The 26,002-nt window shown below is 44.9% G+C and overlaps 1 protein-coding gene across 2 annotated transcripts in view; it reads left to right on the forward strand.

Annotated features, from left to right (window-relative positions):
- The window catches only part of SEZ6 (seizure related 6 homolog), a 1,086,274-nt gene that overhangs the window by 886,128 nt on the left and 174,144 nt on the right, over positions 1-26,002 (forward strand). The gene's annotated exons all lie outside the window — the stretch shown is intronic.

A 26,002-nucleotide genomic window follows, 5' to 3' on the forward strand; every position in this document is an offset into this window, starting at 1 on the left:
TACAATCTACAATCCGCAGAGGGGAAGAAATGAGAAAAGACTGCCCCTTGGAAAGAAGGCTCCTAGATGGATACATGACTAACAGAAGACATCTCCCTCATCTATGCCTCACAAATGAGAAACATACATGGAGAGTTAACCCGCTTAAGGGCACGCTGTCAAATAGACATAGGGGAAAAAGGGAATGACTGCTGTAGGGCAGCTTTGCAGTTCTCTAGGGAAGTGGCCATGAAAACAAGCTTTAAACTAATCCAGATCAAACTCCTACGTAGAATATACTATACTCGAGCACTGCTATACAAAAATGGGGATGTATGTCGTTACAACGCATACTTTTACAACGCATACCTTTACAACGCATTTTTTACAATGCACATCCATTACAACGCATTCCTTTACAACGCATGCCATTACAACGCATCTCTAAATACTACCTTTACAACGCATTCCACTACAACGCATACTACAACGCATACTATTACAATGCATACCATTACATTGCATGTATGGTAAGTATTGGATAGTGTAGGGGTAAAATGTACTATTCTAACTCCAGGGGGTGCAACAGTAGGGTAAGTGTTGGATAGTGTAGGGGTAAAAATTACTATTCTAACTCCAGGGGGTGCAATAGTAGGGTAAGTGTTGGATAGTGTAAGGGTACTATGTGTATGCGTTCTAATGGTATGCGTTGTAATGACTGCGTTGTAATGACATGCATTGTAGTGGTATGCGTTGTAGTGACATGCGTTGTAATGGTTGCATTGTAATGGCATGCGTTGTAATGGATGTTGCGTTGTAAAAGTTTCGTTGTAAAGGTAGTGCGTTGTAAAAGTTGCGTTGTAAACGTTGTTCCCTCAAAAAGGGTAAATGGGGGACGTGGGTGGCGCCATTGAGTGCTGAGGTCACCCAAAAAGCCAGGTCTTGAGGTCCTTCCTGAACTGGGGCAATGTGGGTGATTGCTGGAGGTGGAGGGTGTTCCAGGCTTTGGCTGCAAGGTAGGACTGTCCTCCCATTCTTGTCTTGCTGACACGTGGAATGGTGGCCAGTGAGAGCTGAGCTGATCGAAGGTGGCTTTTGGGAGCGTGGAAGGAGAGGCAGCTGTTCAGGTATGCAGGCCTGGTGTTGTGAAGGGCCGTGCTTGCGTGGGTGAGGAGTTCTTCAAACAACGTGTTGGTGAGTCACACTATGAATAGCATTTGCTAAATATGTATCAATCCTTAATATTTTCTAAAACATTCTAATTCCTTTTCTGTCATGCTTTATTAGGGAAATGACAATCTCGTTGGTGAGGGATGTCACCCAGGCTCACCTGTAGCATTGGAGGTGGCAAGAGTGGGGTGTCGCTGTGGCCCTTATTGTCAGTCTTAAGTGTTTCTCAAGTGCTCCTTCGCATTTGAGGTCCAGCTCCACTTGGTTTCAGAAGCTGGACAGAATGGCAACTAATGGCTCTGGACTTGACAAAAGGTTCTGGGTTTCTCAGAGGGCAGGCCAACAGGCAGAAGCAGGTTCTTGGGGATGGAAGGGGCAGGTCGACCCCTGACATCGATGTGCATCTAAGTACCACTCTAGGCCGTACTCCGCAGTCTCTCCACCCAGATCCTGCACCTCTCTTAGGACATTTGAGAGCACTGGCTCAGAAGTCAGACACTTATAAGAAGTCTGGTTCTTGGAAGAGGTCGCAGCACCAATCCAAGTCCTTCATTTTGCAAGGTCAAGAGTTGTTGCCACCCAGGAGTCAACTGTATCTTTCTTTCGAACGTTTCCGAGGTGCAAACTTTTCTGTATTCTATCAAGATGTCATGAAACTTTCAGACAGAAGTAAAAAAAACTCTCATCACAGTTTTCTTTGAAGAAGGAAACACAGTATAAAGCCCATGTGTGACATGAACGGTCTCCAAAATGGCGACCATAGGAACCTAATCACACACACTAGACCCCTATCAAGGGGCTGGGGCTCAAAATAGTCTGAGATGAACTCATCAATAAAGACAAGGTGTAGATGCTCTAGGCTTTCTGGATTTGTACATGGACACCAGTAACACTCCAAGGTAAGCAGCCACGTGGAACACTCGCCCCAGAGAAATGAAGCTCTTCGGACACCCACCTCTTGCTTCTGTGGTGCGCATGGGGCAGGGTAAACCGCAGGCTTCGGAGACCTCCACAAGACAGTGCCAAAAAACAGGAAAATGGATGAAAAAATGCATTCAACCTGGTGGTTGGGAGCCGCCCAAAAGGCAAAATGCAGTTTTGCCTGGAGCACCAAACATCTTTGCGTCTGATAATCGTAGGTCGCAGGATGAAGGTCCAAAAAATGAGTGAAACTAGTGAGGAACGTCTATAAAAATAGCAAGCGCTCCATAGAGTGCTCACAGCATAGGACCGTTGGTCTCACATGTTCACTCATAGAGACAACAGGGAGATCCCTTCAGACTCACAGAAGCAAGACCAACATTCATTTTCAACTCTTATTAGTCACTGAAATAAGACTGACATTCTGTCTCAATTACAGAGTCAGGAAAGTGGGCCTTTCTGATTCACTGAGACATGCAACGTCTCCCAGTCTGTCTCACTGAGTGAAGGCGGGCATCCCCTCTTACTCACTAAGATATGGCAACTGTAGTGCTTAATTTGAGCCAGTGGGTTCCAGTGCTCGGCACCGACACTTAAATGTTAACACCGGCTCTCATGACAGTCTGCCACATGGTGGGGCTGTTAGTTGAATTTAAACATGAGCACAACAATGGTTGTTTATTAATTCTATGTACATTTTAAATGCTTCATACCTGCCACCTAAGCCATTCCTATAGCATTGGAGGCTGAAATAATCTGAACTGTCAAACGTTTAGGCATCTGATGGTTAGAAGTTGTTTTTATAATGTCATTGGTAGCGATGTCAGGGGCAATGGGTGGTGAAAACTACAGTTGCCTCCTGGCGAGGGCGCTACCACTTATGTTTTATCACAAATTAAGCACCGGGGCTCTCTCTTCTCTAGTGCTGAAAAAAGGAATAGATTATTTGTCACTCACTGATATAGGATTGCAGTCCCTCTCCTCTGCACAATGAGTTGAGCAAAGTGTTTGCTGCTCACTGAGACCAGGCACCTCTCTCCTCTTACTCACTGACACAGAACAGCCATCAGCGGCTGGGCAGCTAGTCTTACTCACTGAAACATGATGCCAGCCCTCCTTACTCAGTGATACAGACGTCATCCCTTTGCAATCTTGGAGACTGAGCAGCTCTCCTCTCAGTCACAGAGAGGGGGACATCCAGTTATGTCTTTGTACTCACTAAGAAGTAAGAACAATGTAACAATGTAATGTGGAGAAGTGTGGCTCAGGGGTTAGAGGCGGCAGACCCGGAAGCTGAGATCGGCCCTGGACCAGGGTTCAATTCCCCGCCTTGGCGGGTCTTGGGCTAAAAATTCCACGGACTCGATAATTCTCTCTCCGGTGCCTTCTCGACTCACGGGTTCACACTCTGTGACTCTGGGCAATAGCTTGCTTAATCTCCACAACAGCCCCTCGCGGCGGGATGCCTGGCTTTCACCTTGTGGATACCCTGCTGGGGTTATCTCACAGGGGAATACCAGGACGGGTTCCCTAAGCAAGCGCCTGGAAACCCACTGCGGGAAGCTGTGCGATATATAAGCTCAAAAACATTTACATTTACAACCCTCAGTTTTGATTGAGAAGGGGCATTATCTCCACGTGCTCACTGTGGCGCCAGATATCACTACAGTGGAATGTTCATGAGGGAGTTGAGATGAGTGGGGGGGGGGGGGGTGTATTCTGGTCAATTTGATTAGAGGGTTGTGAGTCTCATATCTTCCCAGCACCCACCAAGGTGCCCCCAATTAGAAAACGTGATACAAGTGTGGGACGAGGATGGTTTAAGGGGCATTGGAAGCATAGAGGGTTGTGGGGAGAGGGGGTTCAAAGGCATCGGGGGAGGAAACATGATGTTATGAAAAATAAACAACAATTTAGAAGACTTTATAGTACATCGAAGCACTAAGCACTGCGAAAATATTGCCATGGTTTTAACATCAGCTTTGAGTAGCATTAGACTCCTTTCAGCAAGATATTCCCACCCGGGTGCCACTTAGAAGGCAGAAGTAGGTGGTGGCATTCCTGCCTTTGCCAGTGGCCAAACAAACCTTGACCCATAAGCCATGTTATGCACAAACACCAGCGGACAAAGGGGGGGTCACAGAAATGACCTTAGCGATACAACTGGCATACAGGAGAGGTTTCCCCTTTTGTTAAGAGTGGGGTAGTTACTTGTGCCCCCAGAGACGGTAACCCTTGGGATTGACCTGGTGCCATTTAGCCCTCACACGGCCTGGTAAAGCGCAATAAATCCCCTGGGACTGCCCAAGGATGTCTCTCTGTTCTGCCTGTAGGCCCAGAATTCTGCAGAGCTGGGAAGTCTCTAAGGTGCTGTTTCCACAAAGCAGCCATTCAGAGATGTCATTAATTGAGAACAGTTACCACCAGTGGATGTGGGAATGGCAGGGCGGCAGAAGGGTCTAGACTAGTATGGAATTAATGCTTCTGCCTAGAACTGAACAAGGCCTTCATCGCTTTCCGGATATAAGCTTCGATAGCAGTCAGATAGCTAAGGGGGATAAGTGTTTGCAGCAGCGTTGTGCAGATCAGAGAGTTCATGCCAGTAAGATGGCATGGTGGGTTAAAGAACCTGTTTTACAAACATGTGTCTGTGTTTGTGAGGAGGTAGTGCACCTGTTGAGGGAGAGAGAGTGTGTGTTTGCATATGTGCGTGCATGCATGTGTGTGTGTGAGTAAGCACTTCAAAGATTTAGTGGGACTAGAGTTTTTATCTACAAATCATTGTTTTCAGCTGTGTTCTAATGGAATCAAAGCAAGACTACACCCCCCAGAATGCATAGTGTGGTCACATAAAAGTACAGAACTTGAAAGAGTGTCCATAATGACCAGCAAGGCGGTGGTCACCCTAAGAAGGATGCGCTTCAGTCTCTCCAGTGCCACGGGCGAGTGGAAACACGCACTGTGCTGGTGGAGAAGTAGAAGAAGGACAAGTGTCCGTAGAAGAGAAGTAGAGGGGATGTGAAAGGAGCGCGTGAGGCCCGAAGGTGCACTTGAGATAGGGAAGAGGGGCATGTGCAGGTGAGAGAGGCGTTGGAAGCCAGAGGACATCGGCACTCGGAAAAACTATACAGTAAAGAAAAGACAGCACATGGATGACACCGAGCGGCTAGTGTTGAATGGCCACGCAGGGAGAAGGAATGAACACGTGAGGCAGAAGTAGAGGTTAGAAAAGGAATCTAAGTGGAGCGAGGGAAGAAATAACTGTGCTTGTGGGAGAGACGTCGATTTTAGAAGGCAATGCAGCTGGGGAGAGGACTGCGCGTGCAGGAAAAAAGTATATGGGAGACAAGGAGGATGCGCACCTGAGAGAGTAGAAGAGCAAAGAGGAGGGATGTGCGGAAAGGAGAGACCGTGAACGTGCATGCGCGAGAGACGCGTGGAGAGGAGGCGAATTAGAGCGGAAGGGGAAGAAATGTGACTAGAGGAAGGGAGTGCGCACCGAAGCGGAGAGCGGGGGGCCCCGGAGAAGGGGAGAGGAGGGACAGGGAGATTGAGAGGGAGGGAGTTTTGCATTTACGGCTTACATAAAAGGCCCAATTATTCGCCCATCTTTGCGTCACTTGCGGCTCCGCCGCCGCGCGCTGGCACACTCGCGGCTGGCAGGCACCAATTAATCTGTCCCTGCCAGCCCACGACGCGCGCCAGGGGCGCCACGACACACCCGCCTCCCCTTCGAATGTATTATTATTTTCCCTCCCTTGAAATAAAGGAAAATGTCAGCTGCGCCCCCCTTATAGAGTGGTCTCGGGTCTGCACCCCCCTTCGTGCCAGGCTCGCCGGGCCCTCCAGATCTGCGACCCCGATCGTGGCGCGAGCTGATGGAGTATTCATGCGTGGAGCGGCGCCTCGTGCCAATTAAGATTCCTTTATCCTCCCATTCTTTTTATTTCCGAATGTAATGAACGGCCTGCACTCTACATCTCTCTAGAAACCGTCAACATAATTAATCTTCTGTTCACTGCTCCAGTAAAAAAGCCCATCCCGCCAGCGCTGGCTGCACGGCGAGTACCAGGTGCCAGCGCGTGCCAGCGCGGGCCTGCCATCAGCCGCCCTCACGAGGGGGCAATTCACAAGAGTCTTCCGGGCCAAGGGTGGGCTGCTCTTTGACCTCCGTAATGGGCCTCAGAGAGGATTGTTTAGCAAATGTATAGCTGTTGAACTGTGAACATTAGAAAGAGTGGTCAGAGTCTGGCGTCTCTAGAGCTTAGCATTGCAAGGTTATGACTTCTAATATCTTTGGCTATGGGTCACTTAGCGGGTACGTTTCTGTTTCAGGGGTCAGTACGGGATCGCTCTGGTTGAAAACAACGGGCCAGCTAATGAGTTTCAGCACTAGGAATAGCTGAAGAGCTGTCCAGGGTGCTGAAATAATTCTACCCCAGATACATGGAGGGTCCCTGAGGTAACTTGAATTCAATACTAAGTTTCCCAGTTTGGAAAGTTCCCTCAGAGCTCCCACTACTCGAATAAGGGTTTGTTTTGGGAAATAATTCTAAACATAAACTAGGTCAGATTCAAACTGAATTAATTTTAATAAAACTTTTCTTAAACGTTAGATACATACAATTGTTCCGGATGGGGTTGACATTATAAGGTATTTTGGGGGGCGTTCTGGTACTGATTTCTGCTAGCTGTGGTAAAAATCCCAGTCTGCTCTCGAGCTAGCCAAACTAGCAAGTTTTGTAGCACACAGACTTCAACAATCTGTATCTATTGTACCGTCCCTTCACTCAAGTGGCAATTCATCTGAAAAATACGGAATACTTAATCTACAGGTGTCTGGCAGAAGCAGGACTTTAAGAAGCCAAGCTCTCCTCAAGCTGTGCACCCAAAGATTAAAAACAAAAGCTATCTATCGTAAAGCAATCCTACTCTTTAAACGTTCCAAGGCTGTTGAATCTGCTGTCCACTGAAAAACCACATACACCTCCACTCTTTAAAGAGACCTCGAAGAGCATTTTCAAAAAGGCCTGTTGTAATCTGTCCCCACCTATTATGTTGGTATTGAACCCGGCTCTATAAGAATAGCACCATATTCCCATCAAATGTCCTCTTATTATGATCTGTCCTTTGCTGGTCTCTGTCACCCAGTATTCGGACCTTGACGAAATATAATAAGAATTGTAATAAATAAATAAACATGGATCATGGTCTCTCATACGTTGTCATTGTCTTTGCATTTAAGGTTAAGAGCTGCGTAGAGCTTGAAACCTTGATATCTGTGCCCAATCTACAGTTGCAGCACTGCGACAAGTTCCCTCTCCGCAAAACCCTCGGTCCGCGGATCTGATTTTCAGGCAGGCAGACCTTACGTATGTCATTCACAGAGCCCACTTCGGCTCTGTCGCTGACATATTCCTCCAGCAGCCCAATAGAGTGAAGTCCATCGGAGTGTTAGCCATTCGACTGCCGCCCAATTAAGAGTTGGCGGTTACATGGCCCCTTTTCACTATTCTTTACTGCCATGAAAACATGGCGGTAGGGGACAGTTTGAACATTTCATTGACCCCCACACCATGAGAGATATTTCTCATGGTGAGGCAATAACCTGCCCAGGATGTTCGGTGTTGTCCCGAGCATAGTTTGGGTACCACTCCACAGACCCATGTCAACTGCTGGTGATGGTCCTGTACTGACTTCATGCTTAGAGGCCAGAGAGTACCAGGAAAAGTGTGGGCTGTTCCCATCTCTCAATTGTATGCTCTTCTTCATCTCATTTGAGGGGTTGGAGGGCTCCTGGTTGCTCTGGATTAGCTTCTCTAGACCGTGTGTCAGGCAATCGACTATCACATGTAGCAGCATGCTATTGAGCAGAACATCAGGCCTGATCCGAGCCTAGACGAGATGGGCAACATGCTGCACCAGATGGCTCATGGCACAGACCCATGTTGATCTTGTTGGACTAAAACTTTTCAGCAAGCTGGATTGTGTCTTCAGTTTATATTTCTAGCGTCTGGCATCCAGGCAGCAGCCCACTGCCAATCAGATTATGACACTTGTACACTTTGTCCTGTGGGACTTCTCTCTTTATCATGCACAAATGATGGCCAGACCACAACTGACTCACGATTGTATGTTTATTTTACAGGTGAAATGATATATTCTCCCCCCAATATATATATGGGCTACAAACCCTTGACAGCCTGTATAATAACCTGTGTTGCATATATTTGTTTTCTATCATTATTCGTACTAATTACATGCAGTGTGACTAGTTTTATTTTTGGTCCTGAGGAAAGCACATGAACTCCGGTGGGGTTAGATAAAGGGCAGAAACAGGTTGACCTGTAGCAGAGGTATATTTGTTGATAACCCCTAGTCCTCTTTGTTTTTAATCCTGTGCTGGGGTACCACTTAATAAAGTTATCAGGTCCCCTGGAGACAGTTTAAATATCTTTATATCAGTTTTTCATTTGCACTCTGCCCCATACTCACCAAATCCTTCAGTCCCCTCTACTTAAAACCCCTCAGCTCCTCTTCAAAATCCCTTTCGAAGAGTCATAGCCCACACCTGGGACCTTGTGGCTCGGGTGTGAGGAGGGAGCCCTATGATGAAGCATGTCACCTTCGGGTGAGTGAGGGGTCTCGTCCTTAAGAAAGGTCTCCTCCCATCCCTGACAAAACTGATGCTTTCAGAAATTCAATTGTAGTGTTATAGTCGTCTTTATGACATACATTTCTTCAGAGAACGTACTTTTTGTGAGTTATAATGCACCCAAATTGTATGACAGACTGCCATTATCCAGGACCAGACAGAAGGACGATGATTGGGCACCCCATCAAGAACAAAGAGTGTAGGGCCATTTTGGATGTCACCCTAGTCCAGGAAACAATACGAGTTTTGCTGGGGGGGCATTACAGTCTGCATACAGATGGGTCCCTAGATTAGGGGCAACATGAACACACCCGAAAATGAAAAAAGGGGGGGAACCTCAAGAGATAAAGCAGGGAATCCAAAGCTACCCTGGCAATTGTTTTCAAACCAGATACGGCGCATAGCGAGTGAGCACAGGGTCTTGGCAGAGATTCTCTCCTCAGAAAACTTCAGACAAAATGGCAAAAATATTGCATTCTATAACACATTCTTCATTATATATTCAACTGTATGAGTTTCTAAAGCATAGTAAATTATGACCTTATAGCGCACTAGGATACAACAATCTTTTAGGGGGCTCTTCAATGATTCCCTCACTATCACCCTCCAACAGTGCCCCTCATCTCTCCATAGCCCCTCTCTCACATGCATTTCATTTGTTTTATAGCACCTCTCATACCAGTGTAGGGTGTTAGAGCATTTTACATGACAAACGTATACGGAGACAATGAAACATACATGTGTCAATCAGTGCATATAAAATGTTAAATAATACATAAGGGACTGCCAGGTGAAGGATTCACATGCCATCCATACTAGTAGGCATTTTTTTAAAGTGCTTTGTCTGGGGAAGCACAAACATAGGATTCAGGACATAACACAGTGGTTAGGGTTGACTTTACTAATAAGAATGTAGTTCTACCCAAATAAACCCTTTTTAGTAAAATTAGGATAAAGAAAGACTGGGAAAAAAACATAACTTTCTTAGTTAGATTACGATTGTAACTTATGAACTGCACAGTAACAAAGTATTGTTCTGTTATCTGCAATGGTACACACTTTTTGCAGAAGGCATATTAAACTTTGTGCTACCTTAGATGAGTCAAACCTGCAACTAGACAAAACTCCGATCTCCTACAGCAAATACATTAATCCCCAGAGTTATCTTGGCACATTTTATCGTTGGCCGAAAACTGTTGAATATACAACAAACTCTGTAGGCATTTAAAACTGCTGCACTGCTACAAAACTGGACCCCAGTAACAAAAGCGGCCCTCCTACCCTTCCAGCCGTCTGGGAAAACATCCAATGCCCGGTACGGCTAGTTTAGCCTTAGGATAAGGGGAAGATTGTGAAATTGAGTATCTGGTATAATCAGTTGTGAATGTTTGTACTTTTTGGCTTCAGGTGGGATTTAAATTGCCAAAGTAGTCTTTTGTGCACACATTTTGTAGTACACTGGAGACTTGACGTGCACCAGGAGAGCTGTTTGCGGGTCAGAATGCTGCTCAGGTTTGTTCCTCATAGTCACATTGGGTGAATTGTTAGTTTGCCTTACATTTTTCGCCTCCTCGCTTGTTGTACTAGTCTTCTATCAGCACATTCTGTGTGATGTTGGGACCTCTTCATGGCCTGGTGTATCTCATTGCTGCTTTTTAGGTGCTACAGAGGACACTGACCTCTTGGTTGCTGACACTTCCCCACCTCTTCCCTCAATGTTATTAATCGATCTATGTTTGAACATCATATGGACATTTTGTATTTATTAGTGAAGAATGGCTATTTTTTTGTCAATTTCACAGATGAAACTTAAATGTTTGGGGTGGTTTATGGTCGACTGTGGCTTGATCGCTCATTTTCCAGTCTGGTTTTTTGACTCTCTTAGATAAAGCTAACTTTTGGTAGAGAGTGTCTTCAATTTTTGGGCTGAAAATAGGACGCCTGTTATCTTTGAGTGCTTTGTGCTCGAACTGAAATGGCAGATCTTGAACAACAGTTTGTTTTCCCTGCTCTTAAACTTGGCCACGCCCTCTCTATGGTTTTGTCACTCAATCTTGTGATTCTGTTTTTTGTGACCATCCCCATCATCTGGCCTAGTTGTACCCTACTGTCGATATGTATCAGCGACTAGCCCATTCTTTGCAGACCCCAGGTTTGTAAAATTTGTCTCATGTACTGAACTGTTACCTTCCTTTCCTTCAAATTGTAAAGCGCTCTGATATCCTTCGGGATCAAGTCCGCGCTATATAAAACTTTATAAATAAATAAAATAAAATAAAATAATACTTGCCCACTGACTGACTGAGCAGCTTAGCAATTGTGTAAGCCTGATGCGTAAAGTTGGGAGCAGAGCTGCTTCTCAGTCAGCGTCGGCATTTGAGGATTCCCGCCCACAGCTGGGTGATTCAGAGACCAATGAGTCCTTTTATATTTTTAACTCCTGGCAGTCGTCCACTCTGCATATGGTAATTCCAGTAAAAATGCTTGCTGAACATAAGCACATGAAACCCACCCCGTTGTTCTCTTCTTTACTAGCGTCTCTAAAATCCGCGACTACATTCTTGGAATGAGTCTGACGCTGAGAATAGAGGGCAGAATCCCAGATCCAATTCAAGGGGCAACTGCTTGTTCATAAGGAACCAAGGGCCAGATGTATTAAGGGTTTTGCCCATTCTGTGTCTATGGGAAAATGTGTTCATACATATGGCCCCAAAAGAGACTATTCCACTCCATCTCTTTCTACCCCCTCCCTCGCTCTCTCCCCCTTTTCTCTCTCTCTCCACCCTACCCCCCTCCCCTCCTCTCTCATCCTTTCTCTCCCTCTTTCTGGTCCTACTGAGTACAGACCGGAAGTGATATCCCTCATTCTTCAGGCACTCTCTAGTCCTCTGCATCATATAAATAATATTATTCCACAGCACTTCCATGTCACAGAGTCTATGGCTATTTCAAGCCAAAGGATGTCATTTAGAATTCAACAAAGTGAAGAACCATCGTAAACTGGTGGCATGCCCGCCCGCCAAGCTTGCCTTTCCCTGCTCCCTTCAAAGGCGGGACAACCACTTTGTTTCCATTGGCGGAGTTGCAGCTGATTCTGCCAGTAAAAACTCTTGTACTGGTGCACCGTCTGCTGGTGGGACGTCGGGTCACGGAGTTGGCAGCTCCACGCTGGGTAGGGCGGGGCTACCACCAGGGAGTATTTCTGCCAGGGGCACCCGGCATCCCAGGACCACCACGCACAGCATGGTTATCCCGGACATTAAAATGTTTTAAAAAAATCCCTGAGAGAAGACATTACACATTAGGGCATTTTACCTTTTACCTTTCAGAAACCAACCCCTGCTTTTGTGTTTGTTTTGTTGAAAAACAAAAAGAAATGCAGAGTGTTCAACTGTGATGAAAGTGCATTCATGCATGGGGGGATTCTCTTTTAACACAGAGTTCAACACAGGCGATTGGGGATCGAATTTCCAGAAATGGCGGGCTGTCATCAGCTGGGCGGTCAGGATCTATGCCAGTGGTTCCCAAACTTTTTTGACCTGTGGCTCCCTTGAACTAATTGGCAGCTGGATGTGGCTCCCCACCATTTTTTTTACCAGTGAGAGGTGGGGGGGGGGGGGGGCGGACAAGGGGGGGTGAGCCCGACCTCGGGAGTACTTCCTGTCGTCTTGAAGTCAAGTAGGAGTATAGTGAGTTGGGGTGCTTTAGAATCTTAAAGATGTCAGCAAGGTTGTTATTGTTTTCACTGTAGTAACAAAAATTAAAGAATTACATTTCAGCAATAAAAGAAGCAATTTAGAATAGCATGCATCTCTGTAATAAAGGCAAGGTCTTCAAAGGTACGTCACGGACTTAGAAAGGGACGACTCTTCTGGAAAGGAGTACAATGGGAGGATAAAAAGAGGCTGCACGAGAGGTAATAGTGGGGAGTGGGGATGCCCAGACAGGGCCAGGATCATGATGTGCCTATAATTTTCTTAATTAACAAAGCCCTAAAAGGAACAACTGGCAAACCTAAATGAAAAACTTTTAGCTATATATTTGTCAGGCCCCACTGACACTGCCCTTACACAAGGGAAAGTTTCACACCAACACAATAAGCTGGTCCATGTTTACATTTTATTACTTGCACTTTTGAGGTTTAAAATACTATTTCTAAAGTTTTACTGATGAACAGGGAAACTTGTGTTAGTTTTATAATCAGTGAAGGAAGTTTAAATGTGTGCTATGCATATATGTTATTATACATAAGTATAAATAAACAGGTTAAAAAAACAAAGGCATGATCTTCTATCCACAAAGCTGCAGAAAATTTCCCTTAACCTGCCAAAGGAGTTTACTTCATATTTTACTCCCCAAAAGAAGTGGGATTGATTAATTTTTAGTTTTCACACCATTTTGAAACAGAACACTGCTCATTATACCCCATCTGCTTTCATGACATCACCTCAAGCGTCTGCTCAAACTTAGCAAGTTGGAATGCGAGGTTCAAATCAGCACACTCTGCCCGATATGTGACAGGTCTGCAGCATCTTAACGTACATTGTGCAAATGCGTTTTTCAGTAACCTTCCATTAATGTACACATTAGATTTCTTATCGTTAACAGCGTAATAATTTCAAAATCTTAGGCACACACACGCTGAAACTATGCAGATAGGCACCAAGTAATCCCAATCAAATGCCATACCGATCTTCTGCCCAACCTCCGTTTTTTACCTGAACTAGACTTTACACCCGTACAGGGGCGTAGGAGACACTACTTTTCTGGAGGGATATACAGGAAAGCAAGAGGTTGGCTTTCCTGTGTATTTCTGTATTTGCGGTGGGGGGGCATAAGAAAGATGCATCACCTGGTTAAAGAAGAGCTCCCTCTCTAGCCCCCAGCACTTGCCTTTGTCATGGGGGTTGTGAACGCTCCGGTTCAGAGGCGGAGGCATCCCTGCTGGGCCCTTAGCCTAGTATTGGAGGAGACACTTTACATGCTGTGCCTTATCAGCTCAATGGTTAGAGCGGCAGACCTTTATGCAGAGCGTTGGGCAGGGACCAGGGTTCGATTCCCGCTTCGGCGGGATCGGGCTTAAATTCCTATGACCAGATATTCTCGCCTCAGTGCCGAATCTAAGCATGGGCCCCACGCTGCAACTCTGGGCAATAGCTTGCTTAGTCTCCACAACGGCCCCGATACACAAGGGATGCCTGGTTTCACCATGGGATTCCCAGGAGTGGACACCTCACAAGGAAAAGCCAGGAGGGGTTCCCTTGTGGTAGGAGGACAAGCGCCGGGATGCTTACGGGTTAATGTTCGCGCTATACAAATACAACACATTTACACATTTACATTTACATCAGCTGATCATTGTCGTTCTATATAGAATGACAATGGCCGGCCAATAGTTTGTGCTAAGTGGGGAGCCTGGCCCATCCCTGAAAAACAACATCCTACATCTGGCCTCAGGAATCTATCCTCTGGCACCAGCGAAGAACCCACCTTCTAAATCTGACCCTGACTGAAGTCAGGTTAGCAGGTCGAAAGCAGGGCCGGCATAGGTAGCGTTTTAACGCCCCAATGGCCCTGAAAACAGTGGAAGTGTGCGGTATTTTTTGCCCCGTCCCCTCCCTGTGTCTCTTCCACTGTAAAATCTGTGGGGATAAATCCCCCACATCCCCCACACTTCCAACGTTCATGCCTGTGTGACCCCTGGGCAGGAGTTACACAGGCATGAATGCGGATTGAGAGCTGCAGTGTAACTGAAAGGCACTTTCTCCACTTGGCGTTTACAGAATTACACAGGCCCCGGTGTTTTACAAACGAGTTGAGTAAACCAGGCAGAGGACACGAAGTAAAGCATGATTTTCAAAGCGCTCCACTGTTTTTAAGGCGCTAGAATTGGGTCATGCAGCAACCTTATACAAAGGAGACCCACCGTCCCACGAGCACCACTGAAAGAAAGTGTGCACTGCACAGCAAGCGTTCCCAATGCTTCCACACACACTTTTCTATAACCGGTCACAGCAGGTTTGAATTGGGCTCAACAGTAGGCCTGAGCTAATGGGCCGGTCCAGCGAGAAACATAACACCTCCGCCTGAGTAGTAAAAGGGAGATAAGAACAGAGGCCCTACTACCTCTTGAAAAGCTGCTCAGGCGATTAGGCAGACCTGATAGGGGCAGGGGAAGGGCAGGATACAGGCAATAAGCAACAAACCTCTCTCCCTTTGTCCTGGAAGCGCAGGATGTGGTGGCAGCGAGAACTAGGTGTGAAATCATTCCTGGAGCTTTGCAGCACTACAAAAGGAAAGGTCACAGGTCAAGTGCAGGGCCATTGGCATATCAAAGCATTACTGTAATGAGCTTCAGTTTCCCACATCGTGTCTGCGGCGCCCCTGGCTTCTCATGACGGCGCACCGGGGTGCCGCGGCGCACAGTTTGGGAACCACTGGTGTATGCCGTGCTGGCGGGCCACTTACAAAATATACACGTCCTTTAACATTCTAGCTGCAGGGTCGATTGGGAAGGCGGCAGTCGGCCATTGATTGAGGGCCAGTGCCTAAGGGTGACCTCTGGGTCATGTATTTTTTAGGGCCTCTACTTCAGTCATCCCTTGCTAGGCCATCACACTGAGGTTATGGTGGGCGGGGGAGGGGCAGGGACGGCTCCTCCACTATGGCGGAGGAGCAACACACCACTGCTTAAAGGAAGAAAATGAAAAATAAAATGATATTAAAACACGTATTATAATTTTATTTTTCATTGACTCAGCCGAGTTTGCAGAGTCTGCGAGTCTGGGGTGGGGCCGGGCCTGACCAGGTCACAATCACCAGCAGGGCGAGAAGGACTGGTGGGCAGCGTCGGATTGGTAACGCTGATTTGGGTGGTGTCTGTTGTTTGAATAGAGCCAGCGGCCCAGTAGGTGTCTGAGTGACCTTTCTGGAGGCAGATGGGGGCTCATTACCCCCGTTTAGCAACAGGCAGAGGTGTCACTCCTTTTCTCTCGCTCAGGTGTGTTTCACCAGTGTAAACTAATGCGTGCACTTTTTTTAACCCCAACCCCCTTTTTTTAATTTTTATAAAATTACGCTGAAGCAGTGATTTGAGCAAAGGCATTATGCAAATGAGGGCCCATTTATTTGTGCGTGCCCGGGCCGATTTTTAATCCCAATCCAACCCTGCTGGTTGGCACTGAATGTGGTTTGGCCGACCGAGGCACACTTGGATATCTCCAGGCTATTCCTTGGAGATATCTGCAGGGCTCAGGAGCACAGGCTCCCAGTCCCTGCTGGAGCATGATACCGCCCGCTCCGCCCAATCCCAGCGCTTCTCTAATGCTGGGAGTAATAGCATGAGAGAAGTGCTGGGATTGCATGGTAAGCTGAGAGCCTGTGCTCATGGGAACAACTGCAGCTCTGGGAGCAGAGGAGCATCGTGGCGCGGGAGCAGAAGGTAAGTGTATGTTTATTTATTATTTCTTTTTCCCCACGCTGCCCCGCACTGGTACATATGTAATCGTCCCAATGCCCTTGGGCAGAGTTCACTCTATATACATTTACAAAAATGCAATAAATTAGAAAACTCCAATTTGGTTAAGTTTTAAGATTCCTCAAAGTCTGGATCATAATAATTAAAGAAGACTCTATATATATATATGCCCATATTCTTTTGTGACATGGCTTTTCAGCCTTTGTTTAGTATAAATGTATCTATTTATCACGGATCAATAAGGTACCTGTAGAACACATTTGAAAGTGCTTTTACCTTACGTTTACTGTTTAAAATACATACTGACCAGAGGGAAAAAATAGCCTGGTGGCTTCCCTAGATCAGGTATTGTGGCCCTTCAGCCATCATATTTCACCTCACCTGCCCAGCCAAAATGCAGTGCTTCTAGTGTTCATCAATGTTACTGGTTAAAAAGGCTTTAAAATGCTTAAATTACCAAACATTTCTCTAACAATTAGTTCATGAAAGGCCACGATCCAGGAATATGGGCCCAATTTTTTGGGTGTGCCCAGGCCGAATTGTGATCCCAGTCCGACCCTGCCTAGCTGTCCTGATATCAATTCCCTACTAATGCACGCAACCATCCTCCTCCTGCCCAGGGACTTGTTACTTTTCCTTTGGTTCTATTCAGGTTTCAGCTGTTAAACAATGATAAAGAGCTTTTGCATTTTCCCCAATAGTCTGGATCACCTGTAGACCCGTATCCTCCACAGGGGCCGGAAGAGCTCGCTGTAGCTTGGGATTACCCTTAGACAGAGATAAAGGACACTTTGATGTCTCCCGGCATGGTGGTGCTGATGCTAAAGCTGGCCATCGCTCCCTCGCTTTTTCAAGAAATTAAACTTTTCGCTGGATTCTTTGGATGATTTGAATTTCATGCAGATTTCACTGCTGCCACCCCCAGAGAACAGATAGTCACAGAACAATTTTGTGACTGCATCGAAAATTGATTTGCCTGAAGAATCTCTTGGTTGAAAGTAGTCTAACTATAGGAACCAAACCCTGCTGGTGCATTTGTCGTATGATCTCCACGAGACAGACCAGATCATGTCGGTGGTGCCACTACGGTGATGCGCCTGTCTACAGTCCATCTTATTGAGTTGGCTGAAGGACACCGGCATTGCATGAAAGCACAGGCCTGGCTCTCCTGGTTTGTCTCTTTGGACTCAGACTTTCATCTATGAGTTCACGTTGTTGACCTTCTCGGTTCCCCAGTTGTCAGTACCCTCCCTCCTCTGGTCCAGAGTGTGCGTACGCCGTTTGGTGATGCTCGTTTAATCTTGCAGTCTTCCGTTTGTATTTATGCTGATGACTCCCAGGTCCTCCTGGGGTTGGGCTGGGTGATGGGTTCCACTTACTGCTGAGGATATAAAAAAAACTGCTGGGGTCGGTGGCATCCAATTGTCTAAAACTTAAAGCAAAATGGTGTTCTTCTGACCTGCACCAGCTGGTACCTGCCGAATCTTCTTGTTGTCGAGAAGAAACAGCAGTGCAAGGTTAATGCCGGGTCCTCACCTTCAAGCCATTTCGACCTTAGTCTGTTCTCAGACCAAATTGTTGACGGGCATTAACTGCCTTCCATCCTTGGAAGGTCAGATCAAGACTTGGGTCCAGTCTGATCAGAAAGAGTCCAAAAGGAAGTTCGGAAAAGCGCATTGTCAAAGGCTGAGGTTTTGTGTTTCAGGTTTTTGAGGCCCAAGAACTTCCTCAAGCCAATACTTAATTTCATGAATATGTGGCCAATAGTGCCGTTATGGTTACTTTTATAGGTCCTTTTGACAAAATAACATTTCTCTATGAATCAGAGGAAGTAATGGCCTAAGTATGCGGAGCGAAACACGTGTCTTCCAACCCTATTTACCGGATTTAATAATTGATCATTCATCCAGTACAGTAGGCCTTGTATAGACATTGTTCCAACAAATGAACACACAATTTACACTGCAAGTAAACTCGGTGTAATGGAGTCGCACAACGAAGAACCACATTGCACCTATGGCTGAAATAAAATGGACAGATTATATGTTGCAGTGTGAAGGGCAGTCCAATCCCCGTCTCTTCCAATTAGTTTTATTTTAGCTTCCATCTCCTTACTTTGTTTTCATTGTTAATTAACATTTCATAACAGAACGCAATCTGCCTTTAAAGCATGGCATCCCAGAGGCTTTTAGTAGTCCGGGGTAATACTCTCAAACGTTTAGACCGAACCTGATGTGGGTTAGTGGAAGCTGCTATGGTGAGTGTGTCAATGCTGTGGGCTGTCAGTATGATGAGTGTGTCAATGCCGTGTGCTGTCAGTATGGTGAGTGTGTCAATGCTGTGGGCTGTCAATATGGTGAGTGTGTCAATGCCGTGTGCTGTTAGTATGGTGAGTGTGTCAATGCTGTGTGCTGTCAGTATGGTGAGTGTGTCAATGCCGTGTGCTGTCAGTATGGTGAGTGTGTCAATGCCGTGTGCTGTCAGTATGGTGAGGCTGTCAGTATGGTGAGTGTGTCAATGCTGTGTGCTGTCAGTATGGTAAGTGTGTCAATGCCGTGTGCTGTCAGTATGGTGAGTGTGTCAATGCCGTGTGCTGTAAGTATGGTGAGTGTGTCAATGCTGTGTGCTGTCAGTATGGTGAGTGTGTCAATGCTGTGTGCTGTCAGTATGGTGAGTGTGTCAATGCCGTGTGCTGTCAGTATGGTGAGTGTGTCAATGCCGTGTGCAGTATGGTGAGTGTGTCAATGCTGTGTGCTGTCAGTATGGTGAGTGTGTCAATGCTGTGTGCTGTCAGTATGGTGAGTGTGTCAATGCCGTGTGCTGTCAGTATGGTGAGTGTGTCAATGCTGTGTGCTGTCAGTATGGTGAGTGTGTCAATGCCGCGTGCTGTCAGTATGTGAGTGGGTCAATGTTGTGTGCTGCCAGTATGGTGAGTGTGTCAATGCTGCATGCTGTCGGTATGGCGAGTGTGTCAATGTTGCGTCCTGACATAAGAGCAGCTCCACTTTCATTGTTTCATTTTGTTTATCCATGGGGAAAATATTTTAGCCCATGGAGAAACCCTTACCCTGCTCCCTCTCTATATTTTGGGATACTCACTCCCTACACACCCTGGAAAGAAATGTACTTGTGGTCTTAACAGGTGTGCATCTGCAATAGTTTCCATGGTGGTAATGGGTCGTGTACAAGTTGATGAATATCAGGTGCCATCAAACTCTCTAGTGTAAAACTGCGCTACTCACAATCCATGCTAGAAAATGTTTTAATGCATAATATTACACCATACTGGGGTAGTATTATGCAGGAGTAAATCGATTTTCACGTGCACATTCACATTTTGTAAATTGCTTGCACTCCTAAACCATGCCAGTTGCACAAATACAATGAAATTCAGTGAGAAAATAGCTTTGAAAATCTGGTCCAAGGTGTGAAGACGGATATTGCATGTGATCAGAGACAAAAACTTACCGTCCGTCAGTTAACATTTCTTCTGAGGCTTCACACTAGGAAACAGCATTTCAAACATGTTACAGTGTCTGATGCTTACTAATTTGTTTAGTTGGCATTAAAAATGTGTGCAAAAAGGTTTTAGCTAAAACCTTTGCACTACCAAGCCGTCTATTCCTCATCCCGGTTTTGCTCTTAGGTTGATGCCCAACCCCAGAGATAGACAGTTCTTCTGCCCCATAAACTTATTGAAAACCATTAAGGACCTTTGTCCGGCAAGTAAAACCCAACGTCAACTCATCACGCTTCGTACTACACCTTACCAAGACTGAGATAAGGAATAGTTGGATTTAGTGTTATGAAGATAACAGGCAATCTAGGTTGCAAGTCATAGCACAAGTGACATAAATATTATCTGACATGAGTATCATATCCTAAATATTGTTTACAAAAATATTGATCCATTGGGTGTACACATTTTATTAGTAACTTTCTATTTACGGGTGACAGGAAGTTTTGCCTGGTTCTGTATTCTCAGATGTTCTGGTCACCCAACCAGTAAATTATATATGTCCATATGAAAGTTCGGAATTCTGAGAAGAATACCCTCTCCAAATTAATTATGCAATAAAATGTCTTCATTCAAATTTGGACTCATCTCCTTCTCCAGTTTATCATATCATTCCAATAATACAAATCGTCTCAAACTTCCATCCTAATCAAACAGCCAACACATGTTTTGCGATCTTGTCGCTTCTTCAGGGCTGCTCAAAATTCAAATCCTTCTTTAACATATAATTTGATTTTGATGGGTTCTTCAACAAAACTACCAATTTGTAAATCTCAAAATGCAAATCCTCTTATATCATACTGACAGAATTAATCCTTCAAAGAAACCAAAAAGGGTTAGATAGTTTAGATCATATCATGATCATAGCGGACTACACATCTGAAGTATCCAGATCCCGTATCATGGGGTATTGTTTCATTGAAGTTGGATTATGAGATCTTCGTATTTGTCTTCTTTGAAGGATTAGTTGTCAGTATGATATGATATATGCTCCACGTACTTGTAGTGACAGGAACACAACTTAATTTCTTAGTCACGTGCCGCCATAATATTCTCCTGGGTCATCATTAGGGCACTAATTCGACATGGATTTCCTTTTTCCGCTGCAGTTTTTTCCAGCTCTGTAGCTGATGTAACTTTTCAAGGTACTAAGACCTAACATTACTGTTAGCAAATGTTTGGGGTTTTTCACTGTTGCCTTTAACATTTAATAACCTGGGACAAAGTTTCCTCTTTTTAGGGTCTGGCTACAGACTGTCTGGCAAGACCCTGATGTTACCACTCCACTCCACACACACTATGCAATCTATACTATACAACATATAATATCCAGAAAGAGGCTGTGTCACATTCTCCTGTATGGTGCATTATAATTATGCACCTGAGTCGCAATGCAGTGAGGTTATTAGCAATGTGGAATTTTATATGATGGTTATTCCAATATTTGTTGTTGACAGTGTAGCTCAATTGCATGTTATGGAGATTGACTTCCTTCTATCAGAGAAGGATCTATCCAACCCAGGGTGAAAGGGCCTTGAGATCATCAACAAGTAATGCAGAGGCAGCCGCAAGCGTTCGTAGGACACCTGAAGCAGCATTTTAGCTGGCTAGATATAGCACCACAGAGCCCAAAAATATGGATTACAGTCTAAGGTTGAGGATGATAATTGCCTGTCTTTTGTTCATTTTCATGAGATAAGTGGCTTCCAGCAGACGTGGTAGGCGGACAATAATATGGTTGAATCTGCACCCGCTGAATACCTTGAATTTGCTACAGAAGTGATCCGATCTAACAAAGGGTGGGCAATGGAGGTCCTCTCAACATGGACTGCGCCAAAGTTGAACTGTAAAGCAACCAAAACGCCATCATCCAGGATGCCTTTGTGGCTCTTACATGCAAGGCTGCTCAACGAGTCAGAGGCAATCTAAACACGAATAACTAACATAATCAATAGCTATGTGAGCCATGATCAGTATGGAAAACCGGAGGAACAACTGATACTACTTCACAAAAAACCTAGACGGATCAAGTCCAACGTGAATATAAATGTCAAGCTTGTCATGATAAAATGCAGAGACTTTAATGTCTGTCCTCCAATAGGACTGTGGGGCACTCCCATTAGTGATGAGGAAGCAAGTTGAGGCAGTCCAGCACCAGAAATACCAAATTCAATCAAACTGTACAACTCGAGAAAGGGAAGGCTGTTCCTAAATCTGTTAGGAAAATGTCACCTCAGCTTCCTCAGTAGTCGAACTGCTTCAGATAATACAGGAGGAACAGGGGCTCCATCTTGATTGATTGCATTCTGTTCAGAAATGAACTGTGGCACCTGGTTGTACATATGATGGTAGTGCAGTGCCGAGAGAGTGACCATGACCCATTTTGTGTAAGATCCAAAATCATTACAAGAGCTCTCTCTGCCGCCATGTATATCCCTACTTTGTTTTAGTCTGTTGCGGGTGTCTGTTATGGTTAAGTGCAGAGATACTCCTGCTGGTGTGAGTTGTTGTACTATATTAAGTGGAAATTATATAACATATGATCATATCTGCTTGTGATAGGAGAACATTGAAATGGAACATGGAGACATTTATAAAGGATAAGTACATGCTGACGGATAGTATGGAAGACAACCGATGTGCCATCTATACTTCTGTGATAGAAGATCCTAATATCATTCTAAACAATGCCATCTTCAAGAAACCAGGCCGGATTGGCCGGACCAGGCATCGGGCGTTTGCCCGGGAGGATGGAATGGTGGGGCCGAATTTTGAGCGGTGGTGGCCGGTTTTGTTTCTAGAGGTCAGTTTTGCAGCTGCAATATTAGCCCCCAGTAACAAAAGCAGCAGTGGGGGGCTGGGTTTGTTAAGCAGCAGTGCTTCATGCTCACTTGCTCCCCGGGCCCTAAACAAAATTACCAGGGCTGCTTTGGGTTCCCAGTCCGGCCCAGCAAGAAACTCTTTCTGTTCTGGTCAGCTAATCTTTTGAGAGAGTATAAAGGTCTATTAAGGAATAAAAAAGCAATTGTACCACCAAATGGTATTGGAAGATTTGAGAAAGGCAGCAGAGGAGAAAAACAGCAAACGCTTTCGGGACCAAATAGCAAGAGTTTTAGAGATGGAAAATACAAGCAAGAAAATTATAGCGTTGAGCACTTCAAGACTATAGATCAATCCAATGCGGACTTTCCATGTCCAATAGCAAACAGTGGACAACCATTGCCTGAGCAGATTACTACTTTTTGGCCAGAAACAGAAAGAGCTGTTGTAGTCCAGAGCGCCAACAAAGCACCAGCCCAGACTTTGTTCCATTTTACATGTTTCACTCCGTCCCTAAACTTTGGTCGGTGGGTCTAACTAAGGTCTTTGATGCAGTGTTGGCCACTATTTGCACCCCACTTCGTGGAAGTGTACCGTAATCATTCTATTACACAAAAAGGGCAGTAAGCTTCTACAAAGCAACTATAGACCGATATCACTCTTGGACAGTGTGGGTCTGATCTTTGGCCAGGTTTTATTAAAAGACTGCAGGCCTGGCTTGATCAAAAATCAAGCTTAATCGATGCCAAGCCAGTGTTCCGCTAAGGAATTTGTACTATCGACCAGGATGCCAAATTATAAATGAGGTGTGTAAAATATGGCAAAACATTTAAGTCTCCTCTACACCTCTTTTTTTATAGATCTTGAATCGGTGTTCGACTGTGTAAACAGATCCAACTTGTTACATGTTTTGGAAACCCAGGGGATGGAAAAATCACTGTTATAAGCTATCAAAACGTACATGAGGAGGCAAATGCTTGTGTCCATTATGGAGCTGTGGGAGAAAGTAGCTATTATTTTTACATCCCCTATGGAGTGCGGCAGGGGTTGTGTGCTTGCCCCATTATTAGTTTCCGTTTTCTTGAATTACGTTGAAGGGTACTTAGGGAAAGATGGCCCCGATGTCCTGAAAAATGTGCAATAAGAAAGTAGTTTTATTGGTTTTTACAGATGATGCAGTTATTTTATCATGCACTCAAAACGAAATATGCAGATTTCTTGCTAAATTAGAGAGCTTTTGTGAAACCAAGGATCTTCAATGCAACCCTTCTAAAACAAGGATTGTGGCTATTTCTCCATCACCACCCCTTAAAAGGCATCCAATAGTAGGACAGACACCTCCTTGAAAAAGTGCAGGTCTGTGCTTTTTTGGGGATCCGCTTCAATTATAAGCTGACTTGGTCAGATCATATTGACAACGCATTAATTGACTTGAAATGCTCATTGAACGCCATTCCGCGCCTCAGAAATAAAACTGGCTGCAAAGCATTGAGTGTTATCCTCCAAGTTTATAAGCAGAAAGCGATCACCTCAGTAACATATGGTGCTGACTTATGAGGATATAGCAACACCAAACAATTGCAAATCTTTGAGATTTTGTTTTTAAGATCTCTGTTAAAACTCAGCCCTGGTTCACCTCTCATTCCATTGTTCGCGGATTTGGAACTCCATCCTATTTGTGATATTATTGCCCTTGCTCCTGTGATGTGATGGTTGTGTCTGAATAGTAATCAATATCCTACCTAAAAGTAGTGACTGAAGCATCAGCGTCTTCTAAACGTTCCTTTAAAGCCTGGACATTTATGTTAAAAGAACCTTGAATGAATTAAGATGTTGGTGTTGTTTGGACCAAAGTGGCAACAATCAACTCTGGAATTAATGTATAGGGTAAAGGCTGCATTATTTGACTTTAAACTTAAGGCACGTATGACATCTGCACAACTGTCCAAACTGAATGCTAACTCCCTTCTTCTTCAATTCTGGGGGACGAAAAACTATATTAATGCAATGGTCCCGGAGTCACATTGCATTTTATATATTACATTTTCTCCAGGTGTGTTTCCTATTAGATCTTTTTTGTCAAAGTTTGTAAAAATCAATGCATAGCTGAAATGCCTGACTGTCAGATTGGGGTGGGAGGGGGTTTGATTCTATGTTGCACTTTCTCCAATTTTGCACAAAAACTAAACATCTGCACCATAGGTGGCTAGTGTCATTATTCAAGAGGTTTTCTATTTTAACTTGTAATGCTGCCCTTGCACTTTGTTATAGAACAGATTTTCCACTGATTTATATGTCAGTGCCAAGTTACCTCTGAGCTGCTTGGATTACAATAAGGCGGCCAGTGCCAGCCCTTCAAACCTATGTTTATCCTGCCTTGTTCAAGAGATGTTGCATGTGCACTTTACCTTTTACCTTTGTTGTCGCTGTCCAACTTGTTAATAGTGTGGGGCCTATTGTGTTAATCGAGTAAACAACATTTGCTGCATTTCCAAACAAACCCGGCCTACCAATCTGTGGAAATATTTCTATTTCTTATTATGTATAGATGGCCTGTATTTATTACAGTATACGAATTATGGATGCTTTTACACTATCGCTCTTTTTTTTATTCTTGTTTTAACAATGGTAACTTCAGTATTATGCAAATGTTGTGGCTTATGCTTAAAACAATAACGGATTGATGATGCCCACTCCACAAGCATGCGCATTTGTGCATTCTTATTAAGTATGGGTGGAAAATCCGTTCCGCTCGCGGATTTTGTGGATTTTCGGTAAATTCGCAATCCGCAAGATTCGCGAATTTCCTGCACAATCCACGAGCGGAACGGATTGGGTCAAAAGTTCAAGCTGACTTTTGTAACTCTTTTAGAATGGCGCCGGCAAGCTGCCAGAGCCATTCTAAAATAGTTACAAAAGTCAGCTTCAACAGGAAGCTCTAATAGATAAAGTAAAGCAGGTGCTCGAGTTGAAGCTCAAATTCAGTTACACAATCATTAATCACCCCAAACTTGGGGTGCTTAATGATTGTGTAACTTAATTTGACCTTCAACTCGAGCACCTGCTTTACTTTATTTATTAGTGCTTCCTGTTGAAGCTCTTTGTAGCTATTTCAGAATGGCGCTGGCAGCTTGCCGGTGCCATTTTAAGTGGGGCTGAGGGCAGAAGGGCACAAAAGTGGGACAGAGGGCAGAAGGAGACAAAAAATGAGTGGGGCAGAGGGCAGAAGGGCACAGAAACGAGTGGTACAGAGGGCAGAAGGGCATAAAAAACGAGAGGGTGGCAGTGATTAACCAGGCAAAAAAAATCCGTGAACACGCAAAGCGCCCCACGAACACCCGCGAACACGCAAAAATATAAAAATCCGCAAATTCGCACGAATTCGCAAATTTTGCAGACTGCGAATTCACAAATCCGCAAATTCGCGGATCGCGAATTCGCAAAATTCGCCCATGCTTAATTC

The sequence above is a fragment of the Lissotriton vulgaris genome, chromosome 2_1, assembly GCF_964263255.1.
Source record: "Lissotriton vulgaris chromosome 2_1, aLisVul1.2, whole genome shotgun sequence".
Lineage (NCBI taxonomy): Eukaryota > Metazoa > Chordata > Amphibia > Caudata > Salamandridae > Lissotriton > Lissotriton vulgaris.